The 22,731-nt window shown below is 48.1% G+C and overlaps 1 protein-coding gene across 2 annotated transcripts in view; it reads left to right on the top strand.

The window, feature by feature from the left end:
- RALY (RALY heterogeneous nuclear ribonucleoprotein) overlaps positions 1-22,731 on the top strand; it is a 423,518-nt gene that overhangs the window by 234,863 nt on the left and 165,924 nt on the right. The gene's annotated exons all lie outside the window — the stretch shown is intronic.

The following is a 22,731-nucleotide window of genomic DNA, read 5'->3' as shown; positions in this document are numbered from 1 at the left end:
CAAAGTGCTGCACCTAGGGAGGAAAAATGTCCAGCACACCTACTGCCTAGGGAATGACCTGCTGAGTGTCACGGAAGTGGAAAGGGATCTTGGAGTCCTAGTGGACTCCAAGATGAACATGAGTAGGCAGTGTGACGAAGCCATCAGAAAAGCCAATGGCACTTTATCGTGCATCAGCAGATGCATGACGAACAGATCCAAGGAGGTGATACTGCCCTTCTATCGGGCACTGGTCAGACCGCAGTTGGAATACTGCATGCAATTTTGGGCGCCGCACTTCAAGAGAAATGTGGATAACCTAGAGAGGGTCCAGAGAAGGGCCACTTGTATAGTTAAGGGCTTGCAGGCCAAGCCCTATGAGGAGAGACTGGGGCACCTGGACCTCTTCAGCCTCTGCAAGAGAAGGTTGAGAGGCGACCTTGTGGCTGCCTATAAGTTCATCACGGGGGCACAGAAGGGAATTGGTGAGGTTTTATTCACCAAGGCGCCCCCGGGGGTTACAAGAAATAATGGCCACAAGCTAGCGGAGAGCAGCTTTAGACTAGACATCAGGAAGAACTTCTTCACAGTTCGAGTGGCCAAGGTCTGGAACGGGCTCCCAAGGGAGGTGGTGCTCTCCCCTACCCTGGGGGTCTTCAAGAGGAGGTTAGATAAGCATCTAACTAGGGTCATCTGAACCCAGCACTCTTTCCTGCCTATGCAGGGGGTCGGACTCGATGATCTATTGAGGTTCCTTCCGACCCTAGCATCTATGAATCTATGAAGACTGTGGCAGCTATACAAGGCAGTGCAGGTCTCCAACTCTGCATGTGGCAGGAAAAGGGGCCATCGGTCCACAGAGCAGTGCACAGGGCCATAATGTGGATGAGACACCAGGGACTGCCGTAGGCAACTCAGATCTTTTTGTTCCACCCATCACCTGCACCAGGTGGTGCATGGAGTGGTGAGCAGGCTGACAGGCAGGGACAGCCACACAAGGCAGCTCAGGCCCTCCTGCAGTGGTGGCACAGGTCAAGCACTGCAGCGAAGCGGGGGATGCTGCTGGAGATGAGCCAACGATACGCCACTGGAGACAAGCCAACCTCATCAAGCTGGGAAATCATGAGTCGCCAGGGGAAGGGGATTCCCACAGGGGAGGAGGGCCCCCTCCACACTACCAGCCACTGAAAGGAAGCCCCTGATGGGAGGGGACTATTCTCCCTGCGGCATAGCAAAGGATCCAGGACGTCAATTTGTTAAGGGTGTTCCTGGGTTAAGGGTCCCTGCAGCTGACTATCCCCAGCGAGGGTAAGGGTGTCCTGTTTGGTGACAGGGTCCCCTGCCTGCGTTGTCATTTCTTCCTTGGGCACAACTGCTGTGCAACTGTTTGGTTCTGTTTCTTGTCCCATATTGCTGGGATCTTGTTGTTATCTTGTGTCTGTTGTATTAGAAGAGGGTTATTAGCTGTTCTATATTTGTATTTAGCATATTGGGTATTTTATGTACATATGTTCTGTTTGATGTAATCTTATTTATATATTGTCCTTTTATTGTCATTGGGCTATATTGACTATCTTCAGGTAGACAGGTTTCCATTGGAATGTAACCTTATTGTATATGCCTAATTATTGACCCATCACTACCTGTTATTTTTGTCATTGGTCTGTTGATTAACCTGATGTTTTATCATTAAGTATTCATTCTCCTACTGCTTAAAGGGCCATGTTGAGGGGCAGGGGCTGCAGACTAATCAAAAGGATAGACCTGTGCTTGAGTTAAGGGTTAATTAGAGCTTTTGACTAGGTGAGTTTATATCTGTAAATAGCATTTACCTTTATATATATTTATGCATGTAAGTTTATGGCTGTAAGTTAGTTATTAATGTATAACATTAAACTTGTATATATTTAAGAATCATTGTGACTCCGTCTGCTCTGCTCTGCTTTGTAGGGAAGGAAGTGAACTGGCCTATAGCTAGGCACTAGGGCTGTGCGAAGCTTCAGGAGCTGATTCAATTTGGAGGAGATTTGCCCTGATTTGGTGGCTGAATCTCTGAATCTGAATCAAATCAGGGGACCAATTAAAAGGTCCAAATTGATTTAAAGCTGAGTTGATTTGGAAAAGATTCAGAGTGCTTTGGTGATTCGGGCAATCCCTGCTGGCTGCAGCAGGGAGTTGGGCCCAGACTCCATGCTGGTAGGTAGGAGGGGGGGTGGGCTGGAGGAGGGGGGAGGGAACCATGGGGGACCCCTGCCAGGCCCCATCCCCTGTCTGCTTCCCCAGCACCCCTGACCACACCCTGATCGCCAGCTGCTCTCCCAGCCCCTCTATGGCTGCCTGCCCCAGCTCCCAGCTTTTTAAAAAAAGCCCCTGCTCACTGGCTGCTGTCAGGCAGAGGGGCAATCCCTGCTACCCCCCACTTCCCCATGCCATGTGGGGGGCTCTGCTATGAGCCTCCTGATCCCTGCCTGCTTTTCCAGTGCCCCCATGTCTGTCCCAAATCTCTGAATCAGCCCCATCCCCCGCCTGCTCTCCCAGTCCCGCTGTGCCCCAGCTCCCGGCCTTTAAAAAAAACAAACAAAAAACCCTGAACTCACCAACTGCTGCAGCAGCCTCAGGGCTTCTGGAGGCTCATGGCAGAGCCCCCCACACAGCACGGGGCTGTGGAGGGCAGTGGGGATCGCCCCCTGCCTGGCAGGAGCTGGTGAGTTTGGGCTTTTTTTCCCTTTTTTTTTAAGGTCCAGGAGCAGGGAAAGCAGGTGGGGCAACTATGGGGTGGGAGGGCTGGGGAAGCACTGGGAGATGGGGGGGCTCATGGCAGAGCCCCCCATACAGCGGGGGGGCAGTGGGGGGCAGCAGGGATTCCCCCCCCCACCTGGCAGCAACCAATGAGTGTGGGCTTTTTTTTTTCCAAAGAGCCGGGAGTTGGGGCTAGGAGGGACTGGGAGAAAGGGTGGGATGGGACTGATTCAGAGAGTCGGTTGTGGCTGAATCTCTGAATCTTCTGAAGAAATCATGATGTGAGGTGGACTGGTGAAGGGACTGCAGGTCCTGGACCACCTGGGCAATAGCGATCATCACCTACTGGAATTCACTATCCAGTGCAGGGTGTCAAGGGCTTACAGCAATATTAAAGTCCTGACTTAAGAAGGGCCAACTTCAATGAGCTTTGGAGATTAGTGGGGGAGGCACTGAGGGCCCAGAAGGTAGAGGAGATGGGAGTCCATGAGTTGTACCTTAAGAGGGCGATTCTCCAAGCCCAAAGGGTAACAGTCCCTGAGAGAAGCAAGGTGGGTAAGAGTGCTCAGAAACCCCCTTGGCTCAGCAAGGACATTCAGGAATGCCTGAGGACTAAAAGGGTGGTGTACAACCAGTGGAAGGGAGGAGCTATCACCAAGGAGGAGTACTCCTCCTCTGCCCGGGAGTATAGCAGGGCTATTAGGAAGACCAAGGTAGAGATGGAACTCAGGTTAGCATCTAGGATTAAGGACAACAAAAAGTCCTTTTTCAAGTACATTGGGAGCAAGAAGAGGGCACCACGCAATGTAGGGCCCCTGCAAGACTCAAATGGTAATGTTGTGGCTACGCCAGATGAGAAAGCAGATATTTTTAACAGTTTCTTTGCCTCTGTTCTCTTGAACCAGGACATCCCTCCTACCAGAGGTAGGGACAATCTCAGGGATAGCTCTGTCAGGACTTCAGTCAGCGCAGATGTAGTTAGGGATCTTCTGGAAGGGCTGAACATATTTAAATCTGCAGGTCCAGATGCCCTCCACCCAAGGGTGTTGAGGGAGCTGGCAGGGGTCATCATGGAGCCCTTGGCTTGGCTGTATGAGCATTCATGGTCATCTGGCCAGGTGCCGAAGGGTTGGAAACTAGCTAATGTGGTCCCAATTTTTAAGAAAGGGAAGTCACCCCATTCTCATCAATAAATTAGGCAACTGTGGCATTGATGCCTACACAGTTGGATGGGTAAAAAATTGGCTGATGGGGTGCACCCAGAGAGTAGTGGTGGACGGGTTGTACTCAACCTGGTGAGATGTGAGCAGTGGGGTACCCCAGGGCTCAGTCCTCGGGCCTGCACTGTTTAACATCTTCATCAGTGACTTGGACAAGGGGGTTGAAAGCACGTTGTCCAAGTTTGCTGATGGCACTAAGATGTGGGGTGAGGTGGACACACGTGAAGGGAAAGAGAGGCTGCAACTAGATTTAGACAGACTACAAAAGTGGGAAGATGAGAATAGGATGGGATTCAACATAGACAAATGCAGGGTGCTGCACCTTGGGAGAAGGAATCCACAGCATACATACAGGATGGGGATTTCCCCTCTTGAAAGCACAGAGGCGGAAAGGGATCTCAGAGTCATTATTGACTCCAAAATGAACATGAGCCGCCAATGCCAGACTGGAGCCAGCAAGGTCAGCCATACCTTGTCATGCATCCAAAGATGCATCTCAAGCTGGTCCAGAGAGGTGATACTCCCCCTCTATGCGACTTTGGTCAGGCCGCAGTTGGAGTACTGCGTCCAGTACTGGGCACCGCACTTCAAAAAGGATGTGGCCAGCCTGGAGAGAGTGCAGAGGAGGGCCACCCGCTTGGTGAGAGGGCAGCAGGACAGACCCTACAAGGAGAGATTGAGGGACCTGAACCTATTCCGCCTCGGCAAGAGGAGGCTGAGGGGGGACCTGGTGCCTGCCTACAAACTCATCAGGGGAGATCATCAAGAAATAGGAAGAGCCCTTTTCTCCCCAGCACCACCTGGGGTGACAAGGAACAATGGTAATAAGCTGATAAAGAATAGGTTTAGGTTAGAGATCAGAAGGCAATATTGTACATTTAGGGTGGCCAGAATCTGGAACCAACTTCCTAGGGAAGCAGTCCTCGCTCCTACCTTGGGCAAATTCAAAAAGAGGTTAGATGATCACCTGTCTGGGGTCTTGTGAACCCAGCATTTATTGCTGCCTGTGGCAGGGGGTCAGGCTAGATGATCTGTTCAGGTCCCTCCTAACCCTAGCTACTATGAAACTATGTCATCCAGGTAGGCAATTATGTATTGGTCCAGTAAGTCCCATAGCACATTGTTGATGTAACCCAGGCGGTACTCCAAAAGGTACCCCCTTTCCAATTGAAGGGATCAAAGCAGGTGCACAAGCACTGTGGGAGGTTTAAAGACTCTCCTCCCCCTATAGAGCAGAGCCAGACCACCACTGGGGACTTAACCATATACCTTTTAATGAGGGAACAATACTGGGAACATAACAGGCATAATCAGGGGGTATAGTGGACACTACAATGCTCCAAGGGGGTCCTGGGACCTGGTCACTCACTGGGAAATAGGGCCTGAGCCACCTCACTGTGGCCCCCAATGCCCTACTGGGGTTGCGGGCTCAAGCTGCCACTTCCAGCTCCCAAAGCCTGGGCTCTGTGCACTGAACCAGGCACCGTGATGGGCCCAAGAAGTCTTACACTGCTCCCAGGGCCAGGTCTCTGTGCACCGTTAACAGCCCAAGCGGTCTCGCGCCACTCCCATGGCTGCTTCTCCAGTGGCAGCTTCAGGAGCCTTGGGCCTATTGTCCACTGGGGGAGAGCTCCCCAGCTTTTCTTGGCTCCGCTCTTCTTGAGTCCCTCACTGCATCTGCCCCTCGTGCTGGGCATGCAGCTACTTTTATATGCTCCAAAGCTCCGCCCCTGAAGTCTTCTGGACCTGACAGTTTACAGTCATCAACCAGGTCCAGGGGAGCTCTTCTCCCCCACCCCTCAGGAAAGACGCATGACTTTATTTCTCCTACTGCCTCCTGATTGGTGGATGGGCTCCACCAATCAAAACAGCAGGATCTCAAGCCTGGGACTGAACCCAAACTCTGAAAGGTGAACCTGCTACATGAGGCTTACGCTTGCTGAATCTCAGGAGTAGAGTTCAAGTTGAGCTACAAATAGTATATGGTATTGCATAAGGAATCCATGGAAATACAGCTCATTACCATCATACCTCTTGGATAAAGGGGTGAGTAAGTGGGGCTTCAGGCAGGGAGGCTCACATATGCAAACCTCCCTGTAGAGTTGTTAGACCTGGGAGTGGAGGGACTGAATCTCTGCCAACAACTGCCAGACCTGCTCTTCTAGCACTTGCTGAGTGAAGGCATGTTTCTTGGGAGTCAACTCTGAGACTCATGGGCAACACCAGGGGCTGAATGATAGGGCTCCAAGGGCTGGATCCAGCTCCCAGGCTGTATCTTTAACACTCCAGTATTATTCAATTATGTGGGCTCATCTGGAATAGGGTACATGGTATTGGTCATCCCTCCTCAAAAAGGGTATTGCACAATTAGCGAAAGTTGAGAGAAAGGAAATTAGAATGATTAAAAGCCTGGAAAAAAAATTAAATGAAAAAAGATTTAAAAGACTGGCCTGTTTACCTTAGAAAGAAGATAGATAAGTGAGGATATGACAAAAGTATGTAAGATAATGGAATGAATAAAATAGACTGAAAAAAGATTGGACATTTTTACAGATAACAAGAATATCCAATTGTACTAGTTATTGTAATCAAAGATTTTGGAAGAGATATTAAACTTCATTGTTGAAGCTGTATGGCAGTTTTTAACTACTAAGAATTTTCAGGAGACTTAATGAGGAAAAAGGGCAGATTACCGTGTATCTGCTCACTGAAGCATCTGGTGTTGGCCATTCTCAGAAAGAGGACTGGTTTAAGCCAACAGTTTCTTTGTTCCATATGTTTTTTTGAGCATATCCAGAGATCATATTTTGCATTGCTCACCTGTTCTTCAGACTTTAATACATCACTTGTTTCTGTTTCTCATGACAATTTCATTGGACATTAGGATACAGGTGGATTAGAGAGAACCACTAGAAATTGTACTCCCACGTAGCTAAAGGAAAACTGAATATAGTGGGTCAAATTCAATACTGGTTTAAGGTAAAACTCACTTGACTACAGTAAACCTGAGAAGATACTTAGTCACAGATATTTTAGAGGACAGAATTAAAATATAGCATTTTCTGTTCTAATTGGAAAAACATTGTGGCTGAAATCATTGTATTGAAGACAAGCATAAAATAGTTTACATAGGAGGAAGAATAAGAGTAAGAACAGACTTGCATGGATAGGGAGCACTAGATACAATCTCATCTCAATGGTGCTGAGATTAACTGTTAAAGATTCTATTTAGGGTTTCTCATTCGCACTCTCATTTCTTCATAGCAATTTATTTCCACTTCACAGCTTCATATGGGAGTCTGTATGTTAACATCTCTGGAGCAGAGGTTTTCAACCTTTTTTAACAAGTGTACCCCTTCGGTCTCAAAGTTTTAGCTCATGTACCCCTTTATATTTTTTCTTGTTTTTTAAGGGGGCGGGGGTGGAGATTGAGGCCTCCATGGTGAGGGAGGGAGTAGGGCTGGGGCCAAGGCCAAGGCCGGGGCAGGGGCCAGGGCAGGGGCAGATGCTACATAGGTGGAGGGAGAAAAAATTATTGGGGGGGGTCTGAGCACATGCATGCATGCGCACCCCCTCCCCAGTAAGTATGTCTGTGGGGGAAGGGGCAGGGGGAGGGGAAAGGGCTGTGGGGGGGGGGGGCGGGGTGCACATTGAGACTTTCGCAGTGAGGGAGGCAGCAGAGCACAGGCAGGAGCAGGGGCCAAGGTAAGTGGGCCCCTGGCCAGGCTGGGTGGTGGGACAAGTGGAGGCCCAAGATGCCACTCACGCCACTCACCCCAGCCCCTGCTCCTGCCTGTGCCCCACTCCTTCCCTCACCATGGGGGCCTCGATCTGCCGCCCCCCGCCCCACAACAGTGAGGGAGGGAGTAAGGCTGGGGCTGGGGATCAAGACCCCCACAGAACAGTATGAAGTGGAGAAGGGGTGAATCATTCACCCCTGCCCCTGCCCCACTCCCTTCTGCACTGTGGGGATTGTACCATGACCTAGCCGGGCCAGGTTGTGGGACAATTGGAGCCTGGCGGCTCGTCCAGGGCCATGGCGCAGGGGAGGCCACCCTGCTCCCCTGGACACTACCCGACTGGCCAGATCCCCATTCATGGTGAATGGGGACCCGGTTGAGCTGGGTCATGGGACAGTCCCCACAGTGCAGGAGGGAGTGGGCCAGGGGTGAATGATTCACCCCTGCCCCTGCCCCATTCCCTCCTGCACTGTGGGGGTCTCAATGTGCCCCCCACCCCCAAGCCCAGTCACAAATACAGTGAGGGAGGGAGTGATGAGGTGAGGGAGGGAGGGTGGCTGGGAAAGGTGCTGCACAACCAGAGTGGGGTGCAGGACTGAGCTGTGCAGTGGGGTGACAGCTCCTGCCATGACGTACACCCCCAGGAGGGCATGGGGGCATGTGTCCTTAGATCTGCACGGGGGGCAGGGCAGGCTGTGGCTGTGGGCTGGGGTCAGGGCTGTGCTGGGCTCTTCCCAGAAACAGCAGGGCCGGGCTGCACTTGGGGCAGGCAACAGTGGCACTGGGAGTGGGGTATGGGAGGGGCTGCAGCCACCCCAAATTTCACCACAGCCCCCCGAACCCCCTTCCAGCACAGCCTGGCCCAATAACCCCACCAGGAACAGCAGAGCACTGTCCCAGCCCCGGCCTGCAGTGGCCCACAGCCCACCCTGCCCCACATGCTGATCCAGGGGTACACTCCCCCCATGCCCTCCCAGGGGTTCGTGTAGCAGTGGGGGGGGGGGAGGGGTGTGCCCTGCTTGGCTCATGCCGTATCACTTTCCCATAGCTGGTCTCAGCTCCACAGGCTGCTACAGGCCTTGCGTCCAGCCAATCGCACGCCACCAGAGCTGGGTACAAAACACACTCTTCCCATCTCCCTGATGCCATTCAGACCCTCACAGCTCTGCTATAAGGGGGTAGCAGCCAATCAGGAGAGTGAGCTGGGGTGTTGGTGCAGTGTGTTGTGTGGGGCCGACGGTGCTCAGAGCATCCCTCCCCCTCTCCCAGGTAAGAGGCAAACGCACTGAGGGAGATGCTGCTGCTGTGTTCCATCCCTGCCCACCAGTCTAGAAAGACTATGTCCACAGAGACACCATCATCCAAGGATTTAGTTACTTGGTCATAGTTACTTGGTTTGTTTCATCATAACTTATCTGGAGCCAAATTTGGCTTGGCCTTTTTGATAGGTTATCTATCTTTGTAGCTTTTTGGATATATCTCTCAGTAATGCAATGTTGGCAGCAAAATCTTGGTCTTGTGGGCATTTGCCATCTACCCATGCTATGCCAGTCCTTGCATTCTTTGTATGCTTCTTTGTTTTCCAGCCTATGGCAATGACAAGTAGCAACAAGGAGTGAATGTAGCCCTTTTTCATTCCAGTCTCCACATTAAACCACTCTGTTATCCATTTGGTTCACCCTGGCACAGCACTTCACCTTCCTGTATATGACCTTGATGATGATGACAACATCTGTTTATAGGTATTTTGTAGGACTGACGGACGTCCTGCAACATAGGTTTGTTCAGGCAGTTCAGAGCCTGTTGAAGTCACTGAAATTGTAGATGAGAGGGACTTGTCATTTTGTTCATTCTTCTGTGATAGTCGTTAGTGTGAAGGGCACCAAGAGCCTCCTTTGGGGGACTAAAATGCCTTTATAAAAATGCCAGGAGTATGGGGAACAAGCAAGAGGAGCTCACACTCTTGCTTGCTAGCACCCAGTATGACCTAGTTGGACTAACCGAGACATGGTGGGATTCTACACATGACTGGGTGGTAGGCATTGAGGGGTATAGGTTGTATAGGTGTGACAGAGTGGGGAAAAAAGGTGGGGGGACAGCACTCTATGTTAAGGAGCAGTATACATCTTCCACCATTAAGCCGGGGGTGGAGGAGGGGAACACCGAGGCACTGTGGGTCAGGATCCAGGGGGGGCCAGGGGAAAAGGACTTGGTTGTGGGGGTCTACTACAGGCTTCCTCATCAGGATCAAGAGCTAGACGATGTATTCTCTGGGCAGCTAGCGGACGCCACACAGGCGAGGGAGGCGGTGGTCATGGGAGATCTAAACTACCCAGATATCTGCTGTGGGGAGCAGACAGCCAAAAGAAGCCGCTCATGGAAGTTCTTACACTGTGTGCAGGACCTCCACCGAACCCAGGTGGTGTCTAGTCCCACCAGAGGCAGTGCCTTGCTTGACCTGGTCTTAGCAACAGGGGATGATCTCGTGGGGAACATGCAAGTTCATGGTAGCCTAGGAGATAGTGACCATCACTTGGTCGAGTTCACTATCCAGCGAAGGGTGGGTAAAGTAACTAGTGGGGGTAAGGTTTTGGACTTCAGAAGGGCCAACATTAGCAAGCTTAGGAGACTAGTTAGTGAGGGGTGCAACTCAAAAACATACAGCAAATGGGGGTCCAGGAGGGTTGGAGGTATCTCAAGGGAGTGATTCTTGGGGCTCAAAAGGAGTCTATCCCATTAGGTAGGAAGGGAGGTAAGGGGGCAAAAAATCCCCCTTGGCTGAACAGGGAACTCCAGGAAAGTCTGGGGGCAAAGAAAGACATATATAGGCAATGGAAACAGGGAGCAGCCACCAAGGAGGAATATATCTCCCTGGCACACTATTGCAGGGAATCAGTTAGATAGGCCAAGGCGGTGCTTGAGCTCAGGCTGGCTTCAACAATCAAGGACAATAAAAAATCCTTCTTCTGGTATATAGCAGGCAAAAGGAAAGCTCAGAGCAACATAGGGCCCCTGCAGGACAAATCAGGACAGTTGGTGGTCGACATGGGGAAAAAAGCAGAGCTCTTCAATGAGTTCTTCGCTTCAGTATTTCTATGTACCGACCAAGCCAATTCCTCCACCTCAATCATTGCCGGATGTCCACATGGCACCAGTCCGCCTACGGTTAGTTCTGATATAGTTAAGGAGCTCCTGAAGGAGCTGGATGGGTACAAGTGAGCAGGCCTGGATGACCTCCATCCACGGCTGCTGAAAGAATTGGTCAGTGTCATAGCTGAGCCGTTGGAACAGCTGTTCGAGCACTCGTGGTGCTCTGGCCAGGTCGCTGAGGACTGGAGAAGGGCCAATGTGGTGCCCATTTTCAAGAAAGGGAGAAGGGATGAACCAGTTAACTTTAGACCAGTCAGTCTTACCTCTATCCCTGGGAAAATGCTAGAGAAAATAATCAAAGAACACATTTGTGCAGGCCCAGCAGGGGAAATGATGCTGAGGGGAAACCAGCACGGGTTTGTCACAGGTAGATCCTGCCTGACAAACCTTGTAGCCTTCTATGGCCAGGTCACACACTGCCTGGACGTGGGAGCTGAGGCTGATGTCATCTTCCTGGTCTTTAGGAAGGCCTTTGACACAGTTTTGCACCCTATCCTCATTGGGAAGCTAGCAGACTCTGGCGTGGATGCCAAATGGTCAGGTGGGTGGCCAACTGGCTTAGGGACCGCACCCAGAGAGTGGTAGTGGATGGTTCCTTCTCAGCCTGGAGGGAGATGGGCAGTGGGACCCCACAAGGTTTGGTCCTTGGACCGATATTATTTAATATCTTCATCAACAATTTGGATGAGGGCGTGGAGAGCACCCTCTCCAAGTTCGCTGATGATACCAAGTTATGGGGCAAAGTTAGTACACCGGAGGGCAGGGAGCAGATTCAGGCTGACCTGGACAGATTGGATCCATGGGCAGAGAGAAATAGGATGCAATTTAATAAAGATAAATGTAAGGTACTCCACCTGGGAAGGAGGAACCCCCAGCACACCTATAGGTTGGGGAGTGTCCTTCTCAGCAGCTTGGAGGCAGAGAGAGATCTTGGAGTCATAATTGACTCCAAGATGAACATGAGCCGGCAGTGTAATGAGGCCATCAACAAGGCCAATCGCACCTTGTCGTGCATTAGCAGGTGCATGACTAATAGAACAAAGGAGGTGATGCTCCCCCTCTATGCGGCACTGGTCAGGCCGCAGTTGGAGTACTGTGTCCAGTTTTGGGCGCCACACTTCAAGACGGACGCGGGAAATCTCGAGAGGGTTCAGAGGAGGGCCACTCGCATGATTACTGGCCTTTGTGATAGACCCTACGGGGGGAGGTTGAGAGAGCTGAATCTCTTCAGCCTTCACAAGAGACGGCTGAGGGAAGATCTTGCGGCCACCTATAAATTTATTAGGGGAGGTCAACAGGGAATAGGGGAAGTGCTGTTTACTAAGGTGCCCCAGGGAGTGACTAGGAATAACAGGTGTAAACTAGTTGAGAGTGGATTTAGGTTGGATATTAGGAAGAAATTTTTCACAGTAAGGGTGGCCAGGATCTGGAATGGGCTTCCAAGAGAGGTGGTGCTGTCACCTAGCTTGGAGGTCTTCAAGAGGAGGCTAGATAGTCACCTGGCTGGGGTCATCTGACCTCAGTCCTCTTTCCTGCCAGGGGCAGGTGGTTGGACACGATGATCCATTGTGGTTCCTTCCAACTCTACAATCTATGAATCTGTCCTACCCTGAATTTTCTGGGTTTGTATCCATGTTTTCCCCCTCTAAACTCTGCATTCTCTGCCCCTCTCACTCTCTGTAGTGTCATCCTGCAAAAGACTTGACATATAGCAGAGTAGTATGATTTCTCTCTAGTTGTTGTAGTCAGTCAAGTTTCCCTGTTTGGATAATCTGTAAATGATTCGGTGTTTCCATTGTTCAGGAGAGATTTTTTTTCCAGGCTTCATTGAACAGGTCTGTCTATGTTTTATTATAAAACTCCCTAGATCATTTCACAAATGGGTGAAAACTGTTCATTGTGCAGGATATTTATCTTTTTTGTAAGTAATCATATCAAAATATGTATTATGAAAAAGAGAAAGAGAGCTGCTCCCCCGAGCTTTTTGCTGTAGCATCCAGTATCTTATCTAAGTAAGCAGAATAGCTACTAAGCAAACAGATGCAGGGTCAGTTAGTGCACACAGCAGTCTAGGAGCCTTAGAACAAAAAACTCCATGCGCTCCCAATAAATTGGTCTCATAGGAATTCTGCTTTGAAATTATAATTGACACAAGAAAGAAAATGATTCTGTAGACTTTGAACTCATTAAAACACTCTGTCATTCACCTACAGTTTAGTCCTGGCACTTAATCAAAAGAAATTAAATTATCTATCTAGCTAACTTAATTTAATGTTGCTTGGGATGTATATACTAAAAAGTACAAAGTGCTGAATAGGAAAGTGGAAGGTGTTTGTTACCTAATGTCTTTGTCTGTCTGTCTTACTCACTAAACACATCTCATGAATTTACAACGACTCTCTCCTCAGGAGCAATTATGTTGATTTTTTAAAAATCAAAGCTTATTGTGGTTTTTATATTAAAGAAAATCCCAGAGGAAAAAACTGCATATGAAGAGCAAATTTTAAACAGAAGATTTTTCATGCTTTGGTAGGAAAAAGACATTCTACTGGAAAACAGCTCAAATTCCAGAGCTCTGAGTACAAATTGCATATTTGTTTGCTTGGACAGATACCAAACCTGGTTTAACAAAGCCCTTAAGTACAGCCTTGATCTGGGAAAGCAGTCCCTATCCAAGAAAGCATTTAAGCTATGTGCTTAATTTTAGGGACATGAGTAATTCCTGTTGAAGTTAACGGGACTTTGTATTTGCCTTAGAGTTACATACAGCTGCTGCTTTGCTGCCGCCCACTACCGCTTCCCCCCTGCCCACCCCTGCTGCTTCCCCCACCCACTGCTGCCATCACCACTTCCACCGTCCCCCATCCGCTGCAGCCAGTACTTCCCTCCCACCCACTGCCATCACTGCTACCCTTCCCCTGCCTGCCACTGCCGCTTTGCTACTTGTGGGGCCGAGGTCAGGGCCGTCCCATGGGCAAGGGTGGGAACGCAGCGCATGCTGCTCCCACAGGACTGAGCGGGGCTCAGCCCCATGCAAGTACAGCAGGGGCAACCTGGGGCTGCTGGATAAAGTGAATTGGTAGGTACTTACCCATGAGCTGGATGAAATCACCTGGCAGGCCAGATCCAGCCCACAGGCCATATCTTGCCCGCCATGGTCTAGAATATGGGCAGGTGCCCTCACCACTAAGGTAATGAGCTAACAGGTATAAAGGTCCACCATCCAACCCTTGCTAGACTTAGTCTCCCTGCAAGTAAACATTTGCAATTTACCAGGCATTACATGCATGCTACTCTGCCTCAGAGCCTGTGCAGACTTCTGTGTAGCTACAGAAGTATAGCAAATATAGCTACAGAATTGCAAATAGAATCCAAACTGTACATAAGTGCCAGAAATTGCACTTATGCAGCTATATAAATATATTTTAGGCATGTCAAGGTAAAATAAAGTTGGCCCTGTGATTCACACTCTCAATTAACAATATAACACTTAGCATGGAAAAGAAGAAAAACCCTTGTTCTTATACCAAAGAATTCTGATTCACCACTTGGGCACAACCACAACTATTGATGCACTTTCTCATTGACATGAACAGGAGTCATGAGCATATATATTATGAGGGGGGAAAGCACCTTAGAAAGGATAAAGTCAGATGGACAATAGCTACCAGCCATACGTTGGATACCTTTGCATGATTTCACTGGGTCTCTTGCTGTCACTTGCTAGATCTGCCACATCAGGAAAGACAATTTCTATTTTGTGTGTGTGCACTCATTAACAGCCAAGCACAAAGAGCTACCGTTCCTCAGTGCACATGCAAGTAAGTCATAATGATCCATCTAGCTTGAGAATACCAAGGGACTCTGACAGTTGTGCTCTATTGGAGTGTACAAAAGAAAGACCTATTGTGTGTGTTTAACACAGAAAAAACACATCATCTGCTTAATATTAAATCACAAGACTGTGTGTAAAACTGGAACCCAAGTCTATAAATAGAAAATGGGCAATTTTAAATAAAAATATATCAATGTCTTAAGGGTTTTTTTTCCCTTCCTTCCAAATCCTGGCTGTGCTGGAAACCAGCAGGGCTCCACTCAGCCTCATAAGCTTCTCTCTAAACAGGATGAAGTCCCTCAGCAGCAAATCCTAAAATTGCAGAGGAGGGGGGGTGAACTGCTAATCAAATGGACATTGTTATATTTGAACACACCTGTTTATCCCAGAAAACTGGGGGAAATTAGGTAGATGGACTTAATTGCTATTGAACGTTTCCAAACAACAGAAAGGCAAGAGGGCAAGTAATTAGCCAGGTTCTGAAAGCTGAGTAGACAATAAATTGTCTGAACCCTAATATGCCTGTGCAGTTTCAGTCACTGTTAAGTGGCTGAAATGAAAACAGTGAAATCCCACCCCCTCTTCCCAGGGGAACACTTGCAGCTGATTTAAATAACTTAATATTTCAGAAGCAGGTGCCGATGGTCTCTTGCTGCCATAATTACCAGCTGGGATTCAAGCAATGGATTTGGAATGAGGGGGTTGAGGGAAGCACTGCAAGGCTTCCTTGGGTTTGTTTGCCCTTTGACATATTATTTGATCAGAGCTGAAGGTGGGTAGAAAAACACTTGCCTGCACCTGTGGGATCTTTGCCACTTTCAAGCACCTGTTTGAAGATCTTGTCTCCTCTCATTTTACCAACTAGGGTAATTGAACATGAAATTATCCCAGCCTTTGAGAGGGTTCTTGAATTTACTGTGTTTTATCCCAATCCATTACCTCTGCTCAAAGAAGAGTTTGCCTTGGCAAAGAAAGCTCATCTTCCTTGATCTCTGGGAGAGCTGCCTCTCTCCACCCCAAGTGCTCTGTGAATCCCTGTGGAGCAAACACATGCATCTCTCCTGAAAAGTGAATCACATTATGGGAGGCAGTGGCATTTAGCTCCCTATACAGCTGCATCCTGAAGGACCTGGACAGAAGTTAGGGTGGGTGGAGGCATGCTGAGGGAAAAGATTGACATCATTGAATGCAGCAAATAATTTCTCTGGTTACTGGTTAATAAACTGATATTCTGCATGTATACCATTTGTCATCATCCCTAAACTGTGTGCACACTAAGTGGGAATACTGTCACTACTGTCTTGCACTCAAAAATTTGTCTAAATTTATCCCAAATATGCAGTTGGTCCAATAAAAGATATAATTCACAAAATTCCTTACCTCTCACTACTGAAATGCAGACACCTCTGGGATGGAGATTGACAGCTAGGTACACACAATTTGTTGCACAAGCATGGGGCAAAAGGGTAAAAGTTGGCTATGACATACACTTATTATTACAACAACATTTCAGAGAGGCCACACAGAGCAGACAGGACTCATGAAAGAATACAACCAAAGAGCTAACTGTGGAAAAAAAATGTTTTAATTTAGGAAATGAAGATAGAATTATTACATGTGTCTAGAACATAATGGAGTATTTTATGTAGTCTGTGTGTATAAGTGCCTCAGTTTTAAAAAAACAAACTAACAAACCACAGCATATGGCATCATGGACACCTCTGTGGTTCACAAGCAGGGCTGGAACCTCTTGCTTCTCTACACAGACCTTTGCCACTGGAACTAATGAAAGAAATGATAGTGTCTGTCAGGTACAAAAGAGAGATGAGGCATGCACTCTCCCAGTGGTTTTCATAGATATTTACTGAGAGCAGAGGAGTGGTAAGACTTGAGGATCTTGAGTTTCACTCCAGGCTTAAGAGGAGAGTGTGCCCTCTAGTGGGAATAGCCTCTTCCATCCATTATCCCCAACCATGACCCCTTCCACTAATATCCTCTCTGATCTGCTCCTTTCCAGTCTGGTCATGAACTATGAAACAACACTGGCCCCCAGCAATGCCTGTGATTCATTAGAGTAGAACCCAGTTTTCCTTGAAAGGATAATGTGATGAGTTGACCCTGGAGTCCAAGATAGCTTATGGGCCAGATTCTCTGTTGATCCTGAAACCCACTAGGTAGTTCATAAATCTGTGCTTTCCATTATGAGTGTGATAACTGATGAAAGGAAGAGTGGCTGTCTCAATATTGCAATGACAGGATGATATTTTTTCTGGTGTATAGATATTAAGATAGACTTTGCCTGAGGAATATCCTGTGAGGAGCCATTTATTTTTGGCCAGTCTTCCTTTCCATTGGAAACGGGACATATTGTTTTGTTCTGATTTCTTTCACAGATGTCTTTACCAAATCACATTTATGGAAGCTTTTTAAAGATATTGCTTTGCAGTAGTAAGACTGATTCAATCTATGAGCAGTAGGAAGTTAGCACAGCATAGATAAACATCTGATCATATGTAGGTCAGAGTTAGCTATCTTTAGCTGGTTATTCCAATCTGTTTTGTCAGCCTACTTTTTCTCTGAAGCTGATTGCCTCAAAATAACTAAATAGGTGCACATTTGTTTCCAGAGATCCCTTTTTCTGATCTTATCTTGCAGAAAGTAGTCTCTCCTGCACTGACCCATCTGATTTGCATCTGAATGGATAGGTTGATCATAAACATTCATCAAGCAGTTACATGAAAATTTAGTTTTTCAAATATTGGGTTGTTCACAAAGCTGATAGGAACTCTTCAAATTCTGAAATGTTGCTGAAATTTGGAATTAAAAACCAGCAGATTTTTTAAAAATGTAAACAAACATTTCCCCTTTTTCAAACTACTAGAGATAACATTGACATGTTGTAAGTTTTGAAATGTTATTAACATTCCAGAATTGGTAAGAAATTAAGGAAAAATCTAAACAAATGTTGCAATCTTCCCCTGTAACGAGGTGCATGGCTTAGAAGCTGGAGCCCAGCTGCAGGGAAGTAGGGGATAATAGCCTACCTACAGAGATAATAGGCTGGGCTCAGAGGAATTTAAAAGCTCCCAGGAAAGGAAGCTGGGGGTGGGGGTAGAGGGAAGGATGGTGCTTAGGGAGAAGTATAGGGTTTGTGTTTTTTTTTCCTGGTCTGAGGAAAAAGGTTCAAGGTTTTCTTTTTGTGTTTGCACCTATGCTGGTTCTGTTTGCTGTGGTGAAAAGCTATCCCTATATAGAATACATGAACTGACTTCTATGAAGAAACTAGATCCTGAGTCTGCCTAAGGGAATGTTAACCTGCTAGATCCCTATTCTGTTTTGACTATTCTAGATGCTCATGAAATTTCCACTCTGTTTTTTGTAATTGGTGACTTCTGTCATGATTTCTGTGCTTTGATTTAATGATTGCAGTGGTTTAAACAGAAGGGCAACAACTGTATTCATGAATTAATACTCGGCTATCGGCTATTTTGGGGACTAATTGGTCAAGTGACCCTATGAATCATTACAGTTTTAAATTATAAGAGCACTTTAGGACAAAGATGACTTTCTTTTCTGTGTTTGTATTGCACCTAGCTCACTGCAGTCCTGGCCCATGACTGTGACTCGGAGGCTGTACCAATATACAAATAATATACCAGGATACAAATAATAATCCAGTGGCATATGTTACTTTTTTTATTTTTTCTTTAAAAAAAAAAAAAAAAAATGGAGATGAAAGTTGTTTATACACCCACACCATAACAGGAAGAATTCAATTACCCTTTGGGCACCTCAATAGCAATTCCAACAATGTGAGTAGCCTTTTGGCACTCAGACATCGGTTGTGATTCCACTACCCCTGCGTTGTCAATATGTAAGTATGTACCAGTAGGTTGAGTATTTGCAGTTGGCTTTGTACTGGCCATGTACATACCCAGCCATATACATGTACCCACTATGGACATGTAAGTGCATTCATGTCATGAAAATGTAGCTGGACAAAACCACTAGGTAATGGGCATGAGGAGATGGCAGCAGTGGCCTCTGTTGTGTTTTAGCACCCATAGCTGAGTAGTTAGGGCAGTGAATCACAACTTTTTAGACTCAAGGAACCCCTTGGAAAAGGTCAGCTCTTATTTTTCATACAGAGAAAAGTAATAGAACAATTCCGTGGCACCCTAGTTGAGAATCACTGGACTAGAACATTTCCCTAGCAAACAGGAAGTCTGCAGTTTTGCCTAAAGCATAGCTGAAGAATTTGGACCAGTGCCAATTTTACAATACATTCAACATCTAAACTAGGTCCTCAGCATGTCCCAGCAAGGATATTCTTGAGCAGGTCCCAGGCACCCATTCCTATTCATGTACTCTAAACCCAGAAATGCACCAGGAAAGCCATTCCAGGGATATTCACAGCATTCATTCTCATATATGCTAGAGATTGAGGTTTTGAGAATGACTAAAGGGGGGGATGCACCAAAATGCTTTCACTGCCACATTTCTGAGTTTGGAGTATGTAAGGGGGATTTGGCAGAGCACAGAGCTTGCCACTTTAAGGGGTCTGGGCAGGCAGTAAGCAGCCTGCAGGTGAGAGCAGGCCCAATTAGGTTGTCACATGTTAGACAGGAGACCACCTGATTGGTGAGAGGCTGGGAGCCTGCATATAAGGCTAGGCCCCAAGAGCAGAGCTGGTAGTTGCTGCAGGGGGCTGAAGGAACAACATCACCTAGCTGGCTGCTGCTCCCAGATCAGCTTGGAGGTTCCTGGTCCTGGGGCATGACCTTAAACTACACCCTGCTGGGGCTGGGTGGTATGGTGGGGCTGCTTGTGGCAAGGCAGGATCTAGGAAATGCTATACCTGTTCCTCCCCAGTGAAGGGAAAGTATAGGGCTCTGGAAGCCTCAGCCCCTGCTGCCTTGTGGGTACCCCATGGAGGTGAAAGGCTAGGGGAGCACACCCTGAAAAAAAAGCACAGGACCAAGGCCCACAGAGTGAGGCATGAGGCCCAAGGGATATTAGCTCCCTCACTTGGCTTTCAGACTTGAGTGTTGAGGCCCTAGTGAAGCCCCAGTGTGGGGGCATGGGAAGAAGCCACAGTATAGGGGCACAGGGGCCCATGTAGGTCTTAGGATGCCTGAGACTAAACTTGAGCTGGGTAAGACTGAATACAGCCCAGCTAAGGGGCTGAGGGAATTTGTGGATATGGATGCCATCTGTGAGGCATGGGATATAATATTAGGGAAGGTTCAGAGCCGTGTATTCACCCTTGGCATCAGGGCAATTAAAAGGGCAGCCTCCTGCCTTGGAATACCTGAAGTCATATCAAAGGTGAGGCAGGTGGGCAGACTGCCCTAGACAAGTGGGCAGGCCAACCTTCAGACTGGCCCTGAGATGGCCCACTTGTTAAAGGGAAGCAAGCAGGCAGGGTGTGCTTGGCAGGACCCCTGTCTGCCAGGAAACTCTGGAGGCAGTAGAGACATGCTGTAAGCTTCTTGTCCAGATTTGCAAAGGCTGAGTGTACCTGCTCCCAATATAGTGCTCAATAGAAGTGCACTGATACATAGGCCCTATATTGGATCGGCATCAATATAAAGAAAATTGGCTGTATCGGAAATCGTCCTGATGCATCTGAAAATTTGGCCAACAAATGCCTGTGCATACATGCAGCCACAGCACAACATGCAGGCAGCGAAGAATAATCTGGCAGCTTGGAGAGCTGTTTGCATCTGGTAAGCCTGTTGTAAAAGAAGGGGAGGGGGAAGGGAAGAGATGTGGGGGAGCAAATCGGTGCCCCCCACAATGAGGGAGAGAGTGGGGCAGGGGCTGGGGCAGGCATTGCCCAATGGTAGAGGCAGGGTGTGGGACAGAGCCACGGCTCATCCAGGGAGTGCAGAGGGGAGGGTGTGTGCCCCCCCAGATCTTCATGGGGTAGGGTGGGAGGGCTGCAGCTGTGGGCCGGAGCTGGGGCTGTGCCAGGCTCCTCTTGGTGGGGGCTGGGCTCAGGGCAGGTGGTAGCAATGCTGGGAGAGGGCTACTGGGGGGGAGGGGCTGCAGCCACTTCAAATTTCACCGTAAGCCCCCACAACACCCTCTCCCAGTGCTGCCACTGCCTGCCTGGCACAGACCTGGCTCAACCCCTGCTTCCACCCACACCCCCCAGAAGAGTCAGAGATGCACCAGGTGGGCGACAGTGGCACTGGGAGGGTGGGTTGGGGGGGCTACAGCAAAATTTGGGGTGACTGCAGCCCCCTCCCAGTGCTGCCACCACCTACCCTGAGCCCAGCCCCCACCAAGAAGAGCCCAGTGCAGCCCCAGCTCCAGCCCACAGCTGCAGCTCACCCACCCCACTCTGCGTATATCTAGGGGGCACACACTCCCCCGTGCCCTCCTGGGTTGTGCACAGCAGCAGGAGCTGCCCCTCCCCACCCCACCCCAAGTGTCCCTGGACAAGCTGTGACTCCATCCCATGCCCCATTCCACCCTGGCTCGGCAGCGCCTGCCCCTGCCCCACTCCCTCCCTCACCACAGCGGGCATTGATCTGCCCCACCCACACCCCCTCCCTCCCCCCTCCTTTTCCAGCACAACAGGCTTACCACCAGGATGCAGCTGTATCAGAAATTGGATCAGTATTGGCCGATGTGCCTCCTTAAAAATCAGCTATCAGTATCAGCCCCAAAAATCTCTATCTGTGCACCCCTAGTGTTCAGTCCACCAGACTTCTCCCTCTCTTTCTCTCAAACACACATACTTGTCAAACCTAGACATTTGTCTCAGTTCTTGTAAAACAGTTAATTTACAGGTGTATGCACATATTATGGTTGTTACTTCAACCTTATTTTTAATGGTACAATCCACTCTGTTGCTATAGTTTCAGCACTAACTGATCATGGTGTGGGAAGCAAAGTGACTCCTTGGAGGAAAAATAGCATAATTATGTTTGGAAGGGATTAATAATAATAACAATAATGATGATAATAATAGCCCAGGCCCTGGAGTTCAGTGCTGTTGTTTTGTGCCACTCTGCCAGCAGATTCTATCCATAAAGACACAAAGCAATGAGCACAAGAAGGGTTCCCCTGATTCTCTGCAATTTCTCATCTCTGTTGTGCCATAATAGCAATATCTCACTCTTTTACACTTTTTTTTTTTTCTGTAGTAGATCTCAAGGTACTTTGCAAAGAAAGTTAATTCATTATCCCCATTTTACAGATGGGGAAACTGAGGCCCATAAAGACCTCCAAGATGTGAGCACTCATCTAAGCTTACACAGCAAGGCAGTAGCAAAACCTAAAGAGGATCCAGGTCTTCTGAGTTCCAATGCAATGATTTTTTTTTTTTTTTTCAGTCTGTTGCACACAGGACTTTTGTAGTTTCCTGTGAAGCACAGCTTCCATATCATCCTCTAGAAACCATTGCCCACTGATGTAATGCAAAGCATCCCTCAGGCTCATGTAGTTAACACTGGGAAGCAGCCTGGCACACAGCAGGGCCAGTTGTAGAAGGAATGTACTGGCCACTTTTGCACCCTACCTCCTGAACAGCAGTGGACTTTCCTTGCCTAGGATCCTGCTGAGAATCTAGGGCGTTATTTCTGATGGGGATTATACACTTTTATCATAAACAGGCTAGTGCATCCCTACTGCAGCCCATTACCAGAGAACCCTTTCACAATTCATTTACTTGTGTAAGTGCTTATGAAATAAAAATAAATGCTGAGGGGATTCTTCCTCCTAATGAATAGGCCTGTGAAGTGTGTGTATATAGTGCAGCATCTTACAAGTCCATCTTGGTGTTTTTTAGGTGGGAGAATGAAAGTTGTAATGAGTAAAATATTGATTTTCCATAAAAGGGCTTTAATCAAATGCCCTGACGCCCTAAGGGGGACAGCGCTCTGCTACAACACCAAATTGCACTTCATATACCATCTATTTTTCAAACACTGTATAAATGAGCCTGCCCACTGGATATATGAGCACACCTAAATGTCATACATCACTGGAAATAAGAAAGTCGCTGGTATCTTGGTAGGGAATGGAACAACCAATACTACTATGAGCCTGTGCAAAA

Source organism: Alligator mississippiensis, chromosome 9 (assembly GCF_030867095.1).
Source record: "Alligator mississippiensis isolate rAllMis1 chromosome 9, rAllMis1, whole genome shotgun sequence".
Lineage (NCBI taxonomy): Eukaryota > Metazoa > Chordata > Crocodylia > Alligatoridae > Alligator > Alligator mississippiensis.
This window is presented reverse-complemented; position numbering and strand designations above follow the sequence as displayed.